Source organism: Grus americana, chromosome 2 (genome assembly GCF_028858705.1).
Source record: "Grus americana isolate bGruAme1 chromosome 2, bGruAme1.mat, whole genome shotgun sequence".
NCBI lineage: Eukaryota > Metazoa > Chordata > Aves > Gruiformes > Gruidae > Grus > Grus americana.
In genome coordinates, this window is record NC_072853.1 from 102,863,787 (window position 1) to 102,883,587 (window position 19,801).

At 39.2% G+C, this 19,801-nt stretch overlaps 1 long non-coding RNA gene across 1 annotated transcript in view; it reads left to right on the top strand.

Annotated features, from left to right (window-relative positions):
• Nucleotides 1-3,030: 3,030 nt before the first annotated feature.
• The window catches only part of LOC129203020 (uncharacterized), a 52,554-nt gene continuing 35,783 nt past the window's right edge, over nucleotides 3,031-19,801 (top strand). Inside the window, exons 1-3 of the long non-coding RNA XR_008575896.1 lie at nucleotides 3,031-3,087; nucleotides 8,196-8,302; nucleotides 19,108-19,215. This is a non-coding gene — a long non-coding RNA (uncharacterized LOC129203020). The remainder of the gene's footprint in view (nucleotides 3,088-8,195; nucleotides 8,303-19,107; nucleotides 19,216-19,801) is intronic.

Below are 19,801 nucleotides of genomic sequence, written 5' to 3' on the forward strand. Positions count from 1 at the left end.
CAAAAAGCTTTGTCCAGTGGTCTGTGCTATATCCCTTGTCCCAGCAGCACACTACTCTTCTCCTTTGTAGTAATTGCCAACAGACTTTCAGCAACTCTCTCTGTCCACATTATGGGTAGTTTTTCCTTACCTTATCCTTCCTGAACAAATTATAGTTTTCCATATTTATAGACCAGTCATAAGAAAAAAAACCCACCGACATGTCATTTTACTAATATTTTGATCACTTCTTCGGAAAATGTCCGGATCCTCCCAATTATATCCCTTGTTCTTGTACCTGTATATAAACATCTACTCAGTGGCATTGTCCAGCCATCCACATTTTGTTTCACCTCTACATTAGGATTAATCTTGTCCTCCTTGTGTTATTTAGAATTGTCCTGGTTCTGGCAAGGCTAGAGTTAATTTCACAAGGAGCCAGGACAGGTGAGCCAAGCTGGCCGGGGGCTAGTCCATACCATGTGACGTCATACTCACCATAAAAGGGGCTGTTCAGGCAGGGGCGGGTTCGGTGTGGCTCTAGGATGGGTTGAGCTCTGGTCGGGTCATCGGATCGGTAAATTGTTCTCTGTTACCACCCATTGTGAATATCTGTTATCAGTACTGTTGTTGATTGTTTCCCTCTCCCTTGCTGTCCCAGTAAACTGCCCTTATCCCAACCCATGAGGCTTTGCCGTTGTTTTTCCGTTCTCCTCCCCAGCCCGCCGGGGGAGGGGTGAGTGAGCGGCGCGTGGCACCCAGCTGCCGGCCGGAGCTAAACCACATCAAGAATCATAGAATCATAGAATGGTTTGGGTTGGAAGGGACCTTAAAGATCATCTAGTTCCAACCCCCCTGCCATGGGCAGGGACACCCTCCACTAGACCAGGTTGCCCAAAGCCCCATCCAACCTGGCCTTGAACACTTCCAGGGATGGGGCATCCACAGCCTCTCTGGGCAACCTGTTCCAGTGCCTCACCACTCTAACAGTAAATAATTTCTTTCTAACATCTAATCTAAATCGACCCTCCTTCAGCTTAAACCCATTACCCCTTGTCCTGTCACTACACTCCCTCATAAACAGTCCCTCACCATCTTTCCTGTAGGCCCCCTTCAGGTACTGGAAAGCCGCAATTAGATCTCTCTGGAGCCTTCTCTTCTCCAGGCTGAACAATCCCAACTCTCTCAGCCTGTCCTCACAGGAGAGGTGCTCCATCCCTCTGATCAGCTTCATGACCCTCCTCTGGACCTGCTCCAACAGCTCCATGTCTCTCCTGTACTGGGGCCCCCAGAGCTGGACGCAGTACTCCAGGTGAGGTCTCACAAGAGCAGAGTAGAGGGGCAGGATCACCTCCCTCGACCTGCTGGCCTTCTCAAGTGACTGTTGTTTTATTTCAGCTTTTTGCACAGGTCCACAGTTTGATCCTAGTTAGCAAGTGATAAACAATAATACACCTGTCTGTCTTCACAAGGACTTGACGCTTGATGAACAACTTATGATCATGAAAGCATTTACCAGAAGTGCATATTTTCACTAAAAGACTGTCAGTGTTCTGAAATGCATTTACCTAGCAGTGAATGAATAGATGACATCATTGTTTCCCATTTAGAAGCATTAAAAAATATTTAGTTAAACTGTACTGGTTGTGAAGTCTTTGATTGAAACATTATAGCATTACTTTTCAATTTAATTTTTAATATTTCCATATCATAAGCATTTCTGTGTGTACATGTATGTCATGTCCAACACAGTCCTCCCAATACAGAGTGAGAAATTTGTCTCACAAGAAACCTACAGAGAATCTTAGTTCTGGACTTAAAATTAGATAAGGTTTCCACATCCTTTCAATTCCAAGAATCACTGATCAAAGGGAAGAGAGACAGCTTATTAATAAGATGTTTTCAGTGTAGAATGATTAATGGAAGACCAGGATCTAATAAGAATAAGTAGCAAAAGAAAGTATTTGATGGGAGTTCTTTAAATATCCCAACTCAGCTTAAATACCAGAGATGGGAGAAAAAAAGAAACCCCGTATCTTCCAATAAGGAATTCAGAAAATATACACAGTGAACAGATACTAAAGTCATTTTATGAAGTGTTTAAGTAACATACAAATAACAAATGCCTGAACCATACAAATCTCGTATCATATTCAGTGTGGTTATGAGTACACTTAGTTGATTTATGCTTCAACATAAAAATCATGAGATGCTTTATGCATGGCTTTGATATAGAACGCAGTGAAATGTGATACTTTTTCTTTGAAATTCTATTGCTTGCTCAAACTTGACCCTCCATGTAAAACCAAGGAACATAAAGAAATCATCTGCACTAAAAAAGAATAATTATAGATATATATATTCTCCTCCTTCCCATCCAACCCCACCCACTCAGAAAATATAATTGCCCCTTTAAAGTATTGTCTTATCATAAGACAATTGGACAGCTTCTCAAATAATGGTCTAGGAGTCTATCCAAACACTAGTTAAATCAGTAGACTGTTTCTCTGCTTTCTGAGTACCACAGTTGTGGATTTGATGTGAGAGTCCCTTCACATTATTGTAATCACCCTCTACTTTAACCTAGAAATATCACCAGTTCTGATAAAATGAGAACAGAATTATTTCAAACTCAGATCACAACTGAAGAGTTATTAAGCTAAAAAATACACTTTGTTTGTCTATATGTTGTTTTCCAAATATACCTACCTTCAACCGCTTGTTTGCACAGTGACACCGAATTTTTGCGTGAATTAAAGCTGTTTCAACAGTATATTTAGCAATATTGAAGTACGGAAATGCTACACATCTAACAAAGTTCAGTTTTACAACTTTTCATGGAGTATTTACATAACAGTCAATGATTTGAGCTTTGCTTCATTATGAACTCCAGAATAAGATACATTCTTTGGTTTACCTTCTCACTTCCTCAAAGACTACATTTGAGAAACAAACAAATACTGTTGGCAGCCCATGGACTTGTATGCCAGCACTGATAACAATACTTCCTTTGTCTGACTTGGGTCTATGTTTATAAGCTCTTTGGGTTCTCTTTTACTTTGCCTGCACACAATACCAAGCATGAGGAACTTCCACCTCAGAGAGACTGTAAGTTAAGATTTCATCCTTAGCCATTATAGTTTGTAAAAGTAGCTCAATTTTAAGGAATTATTGTTTCTTTCATTGTGGCTTTGAAAGACTCTTAGATTCAGATGTGTTATGGTGGCTAGATATGTTCTCAGGCATACAAAATCCAATGCCCAAGGATGTAAGTATGTAAGTTGAAGGGCTTAAAAGCAGAGGTCTTATGAGCTCTGCTGGCAGTTACTGCTATACTGCAAAAGTAAATAGAAGGCTGAAAAATGAACTAACGTGATTGGTCTTTATCCACTATGCATACTTGACTTAAAAGCCCAATGAAACCTATGCCTATTCCTAAAGAGCGGAAGACTCAGACAAAAAATAGTAAAGAACAAGAATAACTCAAACTAAGGAACAGTGATGCATATTGTCTTTCCCAGTCTTATGCTCTGCAGATCTGTCTGCAGAATGAGAATAATGAGAATACAAATAGTAACTCTTGGTCTTCTTCTACCTTTTGTCTCTCTTACATGTTTCAGCCTTCGTAAACTCGCTGTATGCCAGCACCTCCCCTCTATAGATTTTTTAAAGCTGTAGAGATACTTACAAAAAACTTTAACATTCTTGAGCAACTGTTAGGGAGGATTTTCTAAGCAACTTAAAAATGTTGGTGTCCAAATGCTCATGAGAAAAGCTTCAGCCAATATTACTTTACATTCATGTTACTTCAGAGTATTTTCAGGAGCTTAAGATGTAAGTATTGTCTACTCTATCAGTGATCTAGTAGATGTCAGTTCAGCTACTACCATTGATTAGCCAGAAAACATGTCGGTATTTCTAAGAACAGATTTTGCTCTTTTTGAGATTAGTGTCTAATAATTGCAGGGGTAGTGACATGTTTTACTCTTCTCCAGGGTGCTGCATATTGTGCCTTGACAAATAATCCTGGATTAATCCTAACTGAAAGTATACACTTAACTGAAGCACCAAGGAAAGGAGGATAGTTTCCCTAACCTGTGACCATAGAGAGAGGTTTGCATTGCAAAACAGTTATTCAGCCAAAAGAGGATCTGAGTTGCTTATTGGAAATTTCCAGCTCTCTTTGCCTGTTGGCTGCAGAAGTCGTCTGTGGCAAATGGACTCTCAGTTTAGGCATCTAATTCAAGTCCTTAGATAGGGTTCATCTAAGCCACAGCACCTAGGTCTCTCCCTCTTTTATGGTATGTATGCTATCTAGCCACTTACTGTCCTGGTTGCCTCTCTACCTGATCTAAGAGCATAGACTTTCAAAGTTGATTGTTTTGCTTCTGGCAGATGAGCCCACAAAACTGACACTTCCCTCTCATTACTGCGGTTCTTTTGCATTATCTCTCCTACTTAATGCATTACCTTTGGTTCAATTCAATTTTGTTTAAATTACACTTTACTAAAATTTAAGTCAGACATGTTCTGCTTTGGCCTCACTCCTGCACTATTGATATCAGCAGGAGAAGCAGCATTAGGTCAATGCTTATCACTCTTCAGAGATTTTTATGGCCAAAAAAGGTCATTGTGATCATCTCTTCTGACCTGCTGTATAATATTAGCCCATAGTATCTCACTAAGTAACTTGTGCATCAAAGCTCCTACCCTGTTAGAGTTAATGGGTATTCTGTCATTCCCCTTAAAGAAAGCATGTTCAAGCCTCAAGAGTAATTTCGATATTAAGAATGAGTGACAAAGAAACTCTCATATGTTTTGCGGAACTAGTTTACTTGTTTCTGGTAATCCTACTCTAGAAATCTTGCTTAAACAACCTTGCTTAACCTGAAGACTCCAGATAAATTAAGCTCACATGAAAACATTTTCTGGTCATGTGAATTCATTTCATTGCACCAAAGCTCTATCTAAATCCCAGGAATTTTAGCGCAACATATATATTAATGAACATTTTTTTAGGTAGGTGCTTTTGATTAAGCCTTCTTGTAACAGAAAAGATTAAGCCTTCTTGTAACAGAAATAAGTTTGAAGTGTTAAGAGTATACAGTCATTTCTGAATATAGAAGTAGTGGGCATTACAACCATAACAGTCTCTATAAGATGCAGAGTTTTTAAAGAACAGTAGTGTCTTTTGTTACTTAGAACATGTAGTTGGATAAGAAGGTGCCAGGTGCAGAAGTTGAGTCCTGAGGCCTGGTAAAGGGCTTGTAAATGTTTATATTTGCAAACTGCATTAGCTGGTCAAACAAAAGACATTAGTTCCTCTCAGAAACAAGAAGTCTTAGGCGGTAGATTTTTACCCATATCCTGGCTACACAAAAAAGGATGGTTTGCTAGTAATGTTTGTTTTGTTTACACAGTCATTTATACTGAGATTCCAGCTACTGGATTTCAGCTACCTCGTAAGGCAGAGATATGGGTAGCTGCCTAAATGGACTAAATCAAAATTCTTCCTTAGAATAATTAAGAACCAGAATGTGTAGTGGACTGTGACTTTTTCTATATTTTAGAGGCCAGACTGGAGAATTATTTGGAAAAAAAGAAACTTACATTCTGTACTTGCATTTCTTTTTATTTCTTCCACACAAATATTTCAGGGAGTCTCATTTCAAGCATTGCATTTTAGAAGGAAAATTCACAGAAAGATGCAGAGCTTATTGTCCAGACCTTCAGTTTGGAGGTAACTGAATTGATTACATATTTTCAGCTGGGGATCAACTTTAGGCTGCCAGTTCGGTATATTGCTTACTGGAGGAGTTAGTACCATCTTCTTTGATCCAACAGCTGACTACCTGGCAAGCTCATGGAGAAAATAGTACACCCTCATTTAGCCCCTACCTCTGCCTAAAGTGCCTGATCCTACAGAAAATTGCCATAATCATGAGGGTTTGAGGATTTATTCCTCTCAGTCTTTAATGCTGGTATCAATTCAGTTTGTTCAAATAACCAGACATTCATTGCTACGCATCTCTCCCACCTCCCAGGTGACTTTCAGAACAGGGAATCAATTTTCCTCTCAAACTCAGGGCAATGTTTAAATCCAGCTCACCCAAGAAGTGGTGGGTCCTTGTTCAAATCCTTCTGTGAACCAAGCAGGCAGCAGAAATAAATTGCGTTCTCCATCTTTAGTGCCTGGTCACTACGCTAGAAGTTCTTCATACATTAAATGTACAATTCTTCCATTATCATTAAGATAAGGAGATGAAAAAAGGAAGGTGCTGGGCCTGGTAGCAGGATACTCTGTTGTGAAAAGCACCTGAGCTGGCTTTCTCCAGTGATTGCTTTATTTCTATAGAGAAAATAACTTCGACAAGCAGACTGAGAGCTTCCTCCCTGCCTTCCCTTCCTTTCATGTCCAACCCATCAGCAGGCAGTGTGGTCCCTGGGCAGGAGCAGGGAATGTGATTTTGAGGTCCCTCAGACAGGGAATGAGGCTGAAGCCAGATTTCCTGCAATGCTGGTGAGCTATGGGGTAAGACACAGTAAAATTCCTTTTGGGAAGGGAAAAAATGAAACAAAAATGCATTTTGTGTGGTTTGATTTTTATTAGCCAAGCTAAGGCATCTGCTAATCACCTGATCTTACTCCTAAGTCTACAGTGGGCTGCCTGGGTCAGAGTTTGCAGTGGTGCATCCTTCCTGACACTGCAGGAAGTCTCTCAGAGTACATACTTTCTCTGAAAATTTATCAGTAAACCTGATCAGTAAACCAGAATCAGGGTTCCTTGTTTGTCTAGACTCTTAATTTTCATCACTATAATAAGTAATTTTGTTTAAAATAAATAAGCCTGCTTTCCCCTCCTATTTGTACTACGCAAAATGAAATCGATTCAGGGGATCACCTGTATATGCTTAAACATACTTTAAACTGCTGTGACTTTTGAATTTTGTGACTAAATGTAATTGTGATTGATTACCTGCTGCCAGTCTCACCTGACTTCTAGAACTCTCATAGAAATTAAAGCTTTCATCTCAACAAGAATTACCAGTTAAAATAATTTGTAATAAGCAACACTTTCCCCTTATGTATATTCAGTAATTCTAAGAGGACATTTTATTGAATGCACTTGATGCATAACTGTAATGGAAAAAAGAAAGGCAGAGCCTACTAAATTTTCAGCTCTGGGAGGAGATGGATTCAGTCCCACTGTATGTTGTTTAATATACAACTCATTCCGTTCAGTGTAATAACAAAAATGTTCTCTTCCAGTGAGAAGTATTTTCTTGTTGACTTCAAAAAAAGTGTAGACTTTCCTGGTTCATTAAAAATACATGTCAAAGCAAGATTATATATAAATGTGTTTATAGCTGATTACTTCATTTTCTCATAAAATCATATGTACAGTTTTAAACCACCTATGTCATTGGTGTCATGTACAATCACAATTCTAATGACATATGACAGATTTTCCCTCTTCCCCCCTCCTCTTGGCCCTATGCAAAAAGTCTTGATTAATTCCTACTGCTATGAGGGGAAAAAAGAGGGGGAGATCATTGCACCTGGGGGCAAGTGTTGGCAGCTGTACTTCAAGGATCGTTTCATCTTTAGGGAAGACAGAGTTTACTCCAGTTTCCCTAAGCCCACTTCATAGCCATTGCAAATGTAGAGAAGAAGTTCACCTTTCATTATTTAAAAAATAATTACTTTAATCCCTTTGGCGGGGTTCTTATTAATAGATGTGGGACCTAAACTTAAAAAATAATCTCTTTATACATATAGGTACTGTAGCAGTACTATATTTAGCTGATGCCTCCAGCTTCTATTCTGCTAAACAGCCAGAGGGACCTGTGTTCTGTCATGATTGCTGAGCCTGTAGTAGTTAAATGGGACATGGAGCCCTTTGAAAATCTCACTCTGGACTTGTGCATGCAGATCCTGAAAATCTGGATCATTCTTAATCTAAGCAACATGCTTCTACTTCTGACTGGAACAAGCAAGGTTGTTCCCATCATGTTCAGTCTTGCTCTACACTGAAGTCACTGTTGGATCAAAGAGATGCCTCTCAAATGACCAGAGTTCCTGAATTAGTACTTTGGCTCATGTATCAAGACTTGGAGTTGAAGGTCCATAATTTTCACTGTGCTTTAGAAAAAAAGGGATAGTATCCAAATAATTAACTTTGTCTTTCTTTTCTTCTCTCCACTTCTTTTTCCTAGGTGCACATCCTGTATAAATGGTTCATTGGTCTTTCAAACTAATGGATGCTTTATTGGTGACATCTCCAAACTCTGCCCCATATACCCAGTATGCTTGAAGAGGTAAGGTAAGACCTTCTTTTTCCTATAAAACCATCTTAAAACTTTGTTTCTGAGCCATGTCTTTGTTTTGTTTTGCTTTATGTTGTTTACAGACTTTAACATTCACTCTAACCAGTACAAGACTGTGAGGGTAAACACATTTACAGTATATTTTTTTTTAATCTTTCTGCATCTGAGGAGAAGATCTGTTTATATATATTTCTTTTTTATGAAAAGTTTTAAAAATGTTTTAACTTATACTAATCCAGGCAAGGTTAGGAGCTTCCATGGAAAGAAACACACACGCTAAAAGGGTACTTGGAGCACCAGAATATTTGCCTTAACACAGACAGGCAGTAACTCACATTATATGTCTAAACAAGATTGGAAGAGCATGGGTTTTGTGCAGTTGGGTATAATGAGTGCTACGTGGTTCTTCCTCTCCAAACTCCATTTCAAAGCAGCTGAACACAGAGGTGCAAAAAGGAAACAGAGGATACACTTCTTATGATGCATTGGCTAGTAAGTACTTCGGGGCTGGTTTAGAGGACTCATAATTTCCTGATGATACAAGACTCTTGAGCAACAGGGATGTACAGGAAGATGTGGCTTTCATGGACCACTCCATGGTTTGAACATTTGGTGTACTTTAAAACAAAGGAGGTACTCAGAACAGATAAGCGTTGCGGAATTTGCCATCAAAATTAGTTGAAGTCTCTGTATAGACTTTTCAGGACCTGTGACTCTGTGTCATGGGACGAAGGGCACATGAAAAGGGGAGGGAGTATTGATCTTAACTGCTTCTTTCCCTCCCACTCCCTCAGATGGGTTACAGTGGAGTCAAAATAGGCTGTACACTTTGCTGAAAACACTGAGTGCCTACATACATGGAGATGTGATAAGTATCTCTAAAAAGGAATAAAAATAGTCTAGACATGGTGGTATGTAAGAGAAATACAAAGTGAAAGAAGAAGAAAAGTTGTTCCCATACAACAGGGAGGAAGTGAAAGTGCCAGGCCTAATTTTACTTTTAGACAATTCTGCTGATCTTCTGTGCCAGGGTACACTTAAAAAAATCTAACAAAGTTCAGCTTCTGAAGGATATTTCAAATTACAGACACCAGCTTGTCTTGACTGCTAATTTTTGTTAGTTTACTGTGTTTTGTCTTGGAAATCTTGCCTTGTTTCTCTCTGTGGAACTCCAGTTCTTTTAGAAACTTGAGGATATTTGAAATGTGTACGTAGTGCCTAAGATTTACCATTATGCAATTACAAAACTGAGGCATAAAGAGGTGAAGATCACCTCAGACAGAACTAACTGTGACACAGGTTTTTTTTTCACTTTGGAGGGGTAAGGGGATTTTCATGGTGAGCTTTGGTTAGAAAAGTTGCTTTGGATAAAGTATTTTCTTTTTAATTCAGTTAATAGATTTATTTACAAAAAAAAACCCAAAAAACAAACTATAAACAAAAAAACCACCAAAAACTTTGTAAGCAGAGAATGAGAAACTAGTTCATCTGGTTTCACCTCTTGCATATCTGAAACTACTTTATTTCCCTCAGTAACTTGATTTAGAGTAAAATCTACCTTGTGTTTGGTTATAACTATCACAGCATCCAGCCTTGATTTGAAGCAATCAGGAGATGGATAATCCACCATTTCCTTTGGTAGTTTGTTCCAACAGTTAATCATTCTCACTGTGGCTTATTTCCAATTGGAATTTGTCTGACTTCAGCTTTTAGCCATTGGTTCTTGTTATTTCTTTCTGTATTAGATTAAAGAGGCCTTTACTACCTTGTATTTTCTTCCTGTGAAGGCACTTACGTACTGTAATCAAACCACCTCTCAATTTTCTTTTTGATAAGCTAAATGGATGGATCTCTGTAAGTCTTCCACTGTAAAACAATTCCTTCAGGCCTCAAATAAGTTTTGTGGCTTTTTATCTCACCCTCTCCAATTTTTCAATATACTTTTTAGAAAGTGGACACAAGCTATGTGTGCAATATCTCTGTCTCATCCTCTAGAGATATGGTCCTAGTTGCCCTCATGTCACTTCTGTTTATTCACCCAACAATTAGATTAACTTTTTTCCACAGAATCAAAGCTCATTGAGTTGTGTGCTCGCCATACCATTTGTACCCTTTTTAGAATAACTCCTTAAAAAACCATAGTCCCACATTTCTGTTTGCTACATATCTCACTTGAAATTGGCTGTATTACAAGCTGGACCCACAATGCCAATGGATTCAGGTCATTCATTCTACAGGGAAGCCAGCCTCCTCCTCACTTACTGTTTTGCCAGACTTTTTGCTATCCCCAAATTTTAACCACAGAAATATTTCCACAAATATGCAACTCTTCAAAGCAGTGCAAGGACCAGACACTTGGCCAATTCCTCATGCTCTGAATATGAACTTTAAGGTGTTTGGCCAAATGCTGCATTAAATTTGCTCAGAATAGAAAGTTTGGTTCCCTACAAAAAATAATGTACAACTAAATATAATTTCTTCCTTTAGTTAAATTTGTGAGGCCAGTAAATATTGCTAGTTATATTTTTTCCAATAGTGACATAGCATTAGATGTCTTTCAGTTTCCCATACTCCTTCTGTATTCTCTGTCAGCTCTCATTGAATTCTTACATATGATCAAGTCTACCAACTTCAAAACTTCTTTTTGCAAGTAATACTTCATGTCCTTCTGACTTACTAATGTAGTACTTCCTAATGCATCAAGCTTATGTGACACAAACACTTTATATTGATGTTTATGTAAACAGCACCAATATTCATCATTAAAATTCAAAATTGGGTCACTATCAGCTAATGACAATGCCACTCCTCTGCTAGGATTTCTTTCCAGTGAACTTTTAAGGATTCATTCTCACTAGTTTTTGCTTGTTCACCATTTCATCCAAGCCTTAGTCCCCAGTATCTTTATTTTCTATATTAAAGTCTATATTCTCTTAATACTTTACATTGTTCTGTTATGTTTTTTCTCTGTTTTGCCACTGTTAGTACCCTGTTGTAGTAGATGCTTCCACTTTGCTATTAAAATCAGATGGGCTTTTCCCATACTGATGGCCATGGAAGCCGGGACATTTTTGGCCTTCTAATAAAGCCTGTTCTTCAAATTTTGTTCACATTTTTTCTACCTATATTTCAAATCCCCTTTTTTCCTGGCAATGTTAATCTTAGCTCTAGGAGAGAAAACACACATCACTATGCAGTGCTCTAACCTCTCACTACCATGTTAAAAGAAAACTACAAACCCCTGAAGGTAGAGTCTTATTCCTTCTTCATCAGTAGGTCTTACAAGTAGATCAAGAGGGATAAACTACTGAGTCTGGTCTTTGCAGACACTATGCTGACTCACTGTCATTGCTTTATGTGCTCTTCTTTCTACTTTCACCAACCCACCTTTTACTTGGGTTTTCTCCCCATTACGTTACCCAGTCAACAATAATTGAGGTATAACGACTTCTGCACAGGAGCACCTCCTCTAGATTACTGGCCAGCTGGGAAGGGATCAATGACCTGAGCTGCAGATGTGGTCTGTAAGCCCCAGCTGGTCATTAAAATGGAGGAAATGTGCTGTGTTGAGTTCATTATTACTAGAATAAAATAGTTTAAAAATATTTTAAATGAACCTTTAAAAGAGAAGGTTTCCATTTTCTTTCACGGCTCTGCACATGTGACACTGCAGGCTTTGCTCAAAATGCTTTGTAGTATTAATGGTCAATGCAATGGCCAAACAGACTAGGCCACTCCAACCCTGCCAGGTTTTTTAGTTACATGTCTTTGAGTTAGACACTTCTGTCACTGCAATGACAAAATCCATCCTTTCTCTAATGATCTTTGTTGATTTGCCATGTGGCCAATAATGTCATTTTTTCTTATATGTCATTCATATGAGGGGCAAGGAAGCTTTCTATAAATTTATTTTCTCTGGAACTAATTGTTTGGTTTAAAAGAAAGCATGCTCGCTCACAGTTGACGGCTAGTGCTTCTTCTACTTTTGCCCACTGCAATTCCCTGTCAGGCAGGTAGACATGCTTCTTTGTCTGAACATTTGAAAATTAAAAATCAAATTTACAAAAGCCTTTATTTATTTTTTCTCCAAAGCTGCATTTGCAGAAATTGTCATAGAAGCCCCAGTGCAAGTCAATTGGATTTAGATGTATTAGTAACTAGCTCAGATTTGGGATAGCTTTCATACCTTTATATTTTCAAGCATTTACTGTCCTGAAAGATTTGTGGACTTCTGCTGACTGAGAGCTCACTCCATGTCTATCTGCCTCTTTTATAGCTGAAGCCTCTCACTGGTGTTTCTATCTACTGAAAGAGTAAGAGACTTTTTTTGCAATGCAAAAAGTATATTTATATTTTGAAAACAAAAGTCCTCTGATTTTGCCACTGGCCAATGATGGAAAATGTCACCTTTGGACGAGAGCTTTCCGTCCATTAGGAGAGTGTGTTTTCAGAAGGAAACTCAGGATGAGAATACCGAATGACAGGGTGTTTGCTGGAGCAGACACATAAACTGTTGAATTCATCAGCTGCGTGATGGTGGTACCATCTCAGACTGAAATCTCAAAGAGTAAGCGTTGGGAAGAACTATTTTTTCTTTCGTTTCTGAAGGGAGATGGTAACAATTTCCACAACTCTCTTTGCATTGCCAAATAAACCTGAGAAATCACTGTATCGTAGATATTCAGTTAAATAGAAATAAGAATAATCACAGCCCATGTAATTTTGTGTGTCACATGGGCTTATGTTTGGCCTAGTTAGTGCAAAAAGTCTATGCTCAGAAATGTGAACCATATGGAGCATGATACTTTTGTCTCTACAAAAATTAGTTCTGACATCTAACATGGGTTTGTTTTCTAAATCTAACCAGCCTGAACATCCCAGCTTAAATGTTGCATATGATTTGGTTTATAGAAACCCAGTAATATAATTAGAAATGGGCTCAAATCAAAATGATAGAATTGAATATTGCATACCACAAACTTTGGAGAAGTTTGGATCTGGATTTGAACTTTTCACCTTGGACCCAACTCTCACTAAACTGTAGTATATCCGACTTCATTTTATGGGTACAAATTTGCCCTTGTAAAATTCACACTCTCATTCTATCACATACTTAATTTACAGTGGAAATCTGATCACAGTCACCTCTAATTATCTGATTTGCAGCACTACTTATTGCACACAACTTATTTGCAGCACAGCTTATTACTGAAGGGCACAAGTAGGCTGTAAACCTTACAGATGCAAAATATATAGAGCAGCATTCAGAACCATGCTAGGATTTGGGCTTTTAGAAAACCCTCAGACTAGTCCGAAGTTTCACATAGCTTGTTCAATGTCAAAAACTTTTTTCTTTTTTTTCTCTAATTTAAACCAACATTTACTTCAAGGCAGACTTAAATGAAAAGCATATTTTTCTCACTGTAGGAAATGCTGAATTAGACACCAAGCATGGAATTCTCTCCAGAAAATGGACTGGCACAGGTGGCCGGCTTTTGGACAGGCAGATGCATCCAATGCTTGCTGTATTTTGATCTAAACCATCTCAACATTGCAGTGCTTCTGGCTTTGTTCAATAATTTTTTTCAGTGTCCTTACTTTCAGAGCAGCATTTGACAACTGTGCTTACCAGGTGCAAATGAGGACAGAGTAAGTTCTACTGTTTTGTTCTGGTCACCCCTCCACCCCCCTGCTTTTTTCTTACCTCTCTCCCCCTCTGTCTTCCCCACATTTGAATTCCTCTGTGCTCAGCTTTTTCTTTATTGTTGCTTTGTATTGTGACTGGATTTCCACACACACACACACACACACACACCCCCCCCGCTCTTCAGTTTCACTTAACTGGAACATTAAGTAATCCTGAAGTTCCGCTATGAATTCTGAACCACTCCAAGTTTTAAGTTAATACAAAAATGAAACAAACAAGTTTGTTTCTTCTCAGCCAGGGGATGTGATTTTTTTTTAGTAGTTTCTTGGGGGATGTATAGTACCATATCTCCAATTTGAAGGAATCTTTTTAACTCATGACTCCTCACTAAATGCACTACACAGAAAACATGCTGAACTTCTGCACTTCAGTGGTCTTGGGCTAAAGTTAGATTTTAAAATTAGAAGAAATAAGAGGCTTGATTCTCATTCATGGGAGACAAGGAAAAGATCAGGCTTTGTGCTGGTTTGGACAAAAACTTTTGAGACCCTGAAGAAATAAAAAAATGTAAATCCCACAGAGGTCCAAAAAAGGACAGGGATTCTTTTTTTTCTTTTTTTTTTTTTTTTTTTACCAGGGTGATGTGTGCATGTGTGTTCTTGTGATAAAGCTGTGAAGTTTTTGGCTGCCCTTTTCTGGCTTCTGTTGTTTTCTAGGGGCTCAGTGGGATAGATAGTTTGTGCTGTGACAGGACATGCCAACAAATTGCATCACTTCTGCCTCGGTGGCCGAGGACAATGACATGCCATATGCCCATGGCAAGAAATGAATGGGGCTCATTTACACTGGCACTGGGTGCCTTCAGCCCTGTCAGTCTTCGGAGGCTATCCATGGCAAATTGGAAAGTAGCACTGGAGTAGCAGCAGCATGAAGAGATGCAGCTGAAAAGCTTCCAGCATTCATAACTTTATGAACAACATGCAGCTTTGAAAAGCAAAAAAAACCCCATGTGACATGTTAGATGCACTTATCCCATCCCTTTGCAATTTAACCTTTCATTCTCAGAAAGAAAGCGAATCACTACTTGTTTCTCCATGTGGTTTTTTTGCATGCCACTAAGAAAATAGAAAATTAAAAAACAAAAAATCTTTGAGTAAATTCCAGCTGCAAGGAGAAAACAAAAACACAGTGGGTGTCATGCTTCATGCATTCAAAATAGTTTCTCTGCTCAAACAGACTGCCGCAAAGATTTGCCCCAAAGTTGACCCCATTGCCTCTAGTTTGCACTCCAGCAACAACAAAACTCATATTTGACCCCTGACCTTCCTGGCAACACATCATTTGTTTCCATGTGTTGAAGCAAAGAATGATGGGTGATGATTAAAGAGCAATGGGTCTGTTGGTCTGAGACACTAATGAGGATGAAATGAGAAGGTCAGCGATCATCCTCACATGGCAAACTAGGACATGGAGCTAATCTGTTGTTAATTGTCCTTTACATTTGTTTTAAGGGCAGTGGCACAGATAGGTGGCAGTCATATGTCTCCCTTCTTTATAATCTCTGTAATTAGCACATGAAATAGAGTTAGGCTTGCCTAAAGAAGCCTGAAATGTGCTTTGCAAGTGGGTTATTTTATTTTCCATTTCCAGTTCACACGAATCCAGAGTTGGTCAGAAGTGACTGACTGGCAAGTGTGGAGACAGAAATTGCCCCTTTTTGTCCCTTTCACACAGGTGTCAGTCCGTAAGCTGCGTGGCACACACTTCCTTCTCCTGTTCTTCCCACCAGTGGATCTCTGCCTGAATGTGCTGGGGCTGCTCCTGGGGCTGGTAGGCTGCTTGGATTTCTGTGCATCTTCACTTCTTCACCGCTCTCATGAGCAAGTTGGCTCGGTACTATTTATCTCAAAGTTACCTAGGTCTGATGCAAGAGCATCTGGTCTTCCCACACTGACCGTCCTGTAACTTCTGTGCCCTATCAGCCTCGGCTGACATTAAACTAAGAACGCAAAGGAGAATATCCTGCTCCCTGAACTCACTGCAAATGCACAAGCCTCTCTTGTAAAATCTCAGCAGCCACAAGTTAACAGGGAATCCTAATTAAATAAGGTATTGCTTCATCTTCAGGCTGCTGGTATTTTTGGCAGAACTGGCTCTAAAGATGTTGGATACAAACACTTTTCCATTACAAATCCATCTGATACATTCCAGTGAAAAAGGGAAGCTAATGGCTCCTGTCTCCTGTTTTGCTGATTCTTTCAGCAGAAGAGAAAAGAAGCCTTTAGGTACACGTTTTACATTTTTTGATGCTCACTACACAATTCCTCCTTCATTTCATCGGCTGCTAACTGCTCCTGATACACAGCAGCCCTATATATTATAACTTGTTTTGTCAGCTCTGCTGAGAGAACATGCATTCCCACTTTCACAGTAGTGTTATTTTGGTAGGATTTCTTATTTTTATTTTTTAGCTGTATTCTCCCCATGCACGACTAATGGGTGTGTTCAGCCTCTCAGAGGGAAACAAATCTGCTAGCCAAATGGCAATCAGCTGGTGAGCTAAAGCCTGAGAGCTTTAAAGTATTTGTCTAGTGAAGAGTTTACTGCAGTGCTAATCATAACACACTCATTAATTACTCATTTGGATTAAGCAGAAGGGTCAGAGGAGCCATCTTGACAATCCATGCCTATCAGTGCCCTTTTCCTGCCAATTAGTACAGACAATTTCAATGGCTGCAGCCTCTGCTTTTGCACCTCCAGCACCACCTGCCTTCGCCCTTTATCCTGTATAGCACATTAGCCACGACTGACAGCCAGCACATGGGCTTCGGTTTCAATGCGGCACCTTGTCAGGTATGAGCAAAAAATGGATTACAGACTACAAAAGAATCTGGGCTAGGAACCAGGAAAACACTAGTCTCCACTTCCTTGTCTGGGGTTTCTGAATGGGGGTCTTGAAGTGGATGTTTTCCATCAGCCTTTGGTACAATGAGAATGGCCATTGTAGTGATGTGATTTGTGGTCATCAAGGCTAAACAAAAGCAGAATCTGAGATGAAAGGAGATGAACAGCTGTTCTGCTGCTATAGCACACATGGGAGAGGAAGGGTAAGAACACTGGTGGGGTGAAATGGGGGATTTCACGTCAGTCAGTTAGGTGTGTAAGTTGCAAAGCAAATGGCATACCTATCCTTACCCTTTCCAGACCAAAAAGTGCATGCTTATAGGTGGCGACACATTTCAGTCTTGGAAGCTATCACAAAAGCTTCTGTTCAGGCACCTCTATCAAGAAGCTCAGGTCTCAGCTCTGTCTGGTGTTTCCAGAGTGGCTCTACTGGTTGCAGTAAAATTATCCTGGATTAGTGCCAATGCAACTCTTCTTTTTTTCACATAAATTCTTCTTTATGATCAAAACTTTCAGATCTGTTCACAGACTGGATGAGTTCATATTATTAGAAGAAAATAACTGGAATTTTAGGGACTCCTGATCCACCCCTTCTGCACTACTGCAATACGTACTCTGTTCTTCAGCAAATTCTGGTTTCCCTTTGAAATATATATGTCCTCAAGTGGTCTCGATACTTCATTTAAAAAAGTATACAAAATTAAACTATTGACAGCAGATATCCCAACCTAACCATAAATATGCTCAGATATATTCTCTGTTAGTGTGTTGGCTTCTTGATCTTCCCAGCAAGCTGGTGGGCTGCCTTTGCCTCTAGCCAGGACACCAAATCCAGGTAACTGCATACTGAACTTCTGCCCCAACCTTTTTTTAATTCACAGGCATTGCTCAGTTCTCACGTAACTATCTCCCAGTTTGGATGGAAACTATGATGTATCAGATGCAGCTGCTAGCAAATGTTGCCACTTTAATGCCACTTACATTCTTTTCAAACTTCCTTGTTTAACCACTGAGGAATATCCTCTTTTTATACATTCCCTCAAAGTCTTATGTGTTCTCCAAGTTTGGGTAGAGATTAATGTGAGAATTCAGGATGTAAAGGAAATGACCATATTTTACAAGTTCTGTCTGGAGGAACCAGTGGATTTCCATGTATAACAGAGGTGGAGAAATAGGATCAGGACCAAAATAAGTCTGTGTATATGTATTTCTTTGCATGCTTTGATTAATCTCCTCTGCTTGCTGTCATGCTTTTCCCTCCTATTTTCCAAACCCTGACCTGCACAGGTTTTAGTCATTTAAAAGCCCATCTCGTTCTTTTTGTTATATGTCAACAACTCAGTCGCCTGAAATATCTGAGCAAATGAATCCCAGGGTTAAACACCAGGGCACTGGCCTGAAGGCATTCCTTTTGAGGTATCCTTGGCTTAGGAGTTTTCACCTCTTGGTTTCTTCTCCTTGGTTCATAAAGTCTAATTGTTTTAAAATAAAGTTTCCCTCAGAAAGTGGAGAAGTAACTGGGTGGTAAAATTACAGCATAAATACAAATGCCAGTGAAATTCCTTTGAGATGGGCTCCAAGGTTGTTGGCTTACCTTATTTTCCAGGAGGACTGGTGGAGTTTTGGAAATGTACTGAGTGATTGTTTTGCTACTTTCAACTAAAACTTTGATTTTAAGCTTCAAACACCTCCTTCTTGGACACAAATAAAATCTCAATTAAAAAGCTGAAAAGCCAGATCATCATGTTTTAGAAGCAAATATACTAGCAGAAAACTACTTGCTACTGCTGTGCATTTGTTAAATACACACAGTTCCTTGAGGGGTTTGCAGCAGAACTATGTTGGTGCCTCTTCCTTCAGTGAAAAGAAAGAGTGCCAGGCTACTTAGAGGACTCAGCTAAAATTTGAATAACTGGGATTAAACCACAAAGTAAAGAATTTGAAAAGCTAATGATTCAAGAACTACAAGCGGTAAATTAGTATATTTTGCAAAATAATAAGTTGCCTGTGTCTTTTTCAAGTAAAGAGAGGGAGACTTTTCTCTAGTAAATCACTTTCTGAGAACCCTTTGCTCATATCTGCATCTACCATGCTTGCTGCATCCCTTCAAAGCAGTGCTTCCACTTGAACATGTACAAAAAGTACGAGTCACAGAGAGAAAGCATTGCCCACTCTGTAGAAACTTTTGATAAAGGTAAATCATAAGGCACATGCCAATCTCATGAACTCTCCCTCTGTGTTAATCAACAGAATACCACATTCAAAATGAAGCTACACCTGTTCTGTGCCACACATCTCAGAGGAAATGATGGTTTAACATCTGTAACCAGAAGCAGAGACATGTCAGAGGCACATTAAGTGAGTAATCTGCTTGTTTTATTTGACATAAATCAATTCTATCCTTTAAAAAAATCACATTGCAAAATACCACTTTTGCACCTTTATCTGACAAACAGCAGAGTCACAAACTGTTACGCCTTTTTATCAGGAAACTGAGAGAGGAACAGACTTTGCATCTCTCTGGATGTTATCCTAAAAATACTTTCCTTAAATTCAGTAGATGTTTATTAAATATTTCTACTAATCAGCCTAAACATTTTTGCAAGACATTGGCAGTTAGTTCACTTAGCAGAAGCTGGAATTCACAGGAATCAGGAATTTTAATGACAGCATGCCCTAGTGGGCTTGATATGCTGGTAAAGGTAACTTTATCCGGTATGAAGTTAAATTAAGTTGTGATCTTCCCTGCCACTGCAAAAGAATTCCTTAAAGATACAAATTTATATTTTTGTTTGCTGCGTTTTGTGACCTGGATGAATTTCTGTTACTAGAAAGGGGCAGTGACTTGCACATCTGAAGTAGGGTGAAGTAGGGCTTATAGGTCCCAGATACTCAGCTACTGCCAACCCAGGAGACTTCTGGACTCACAAGGTGCTTAGAGAGC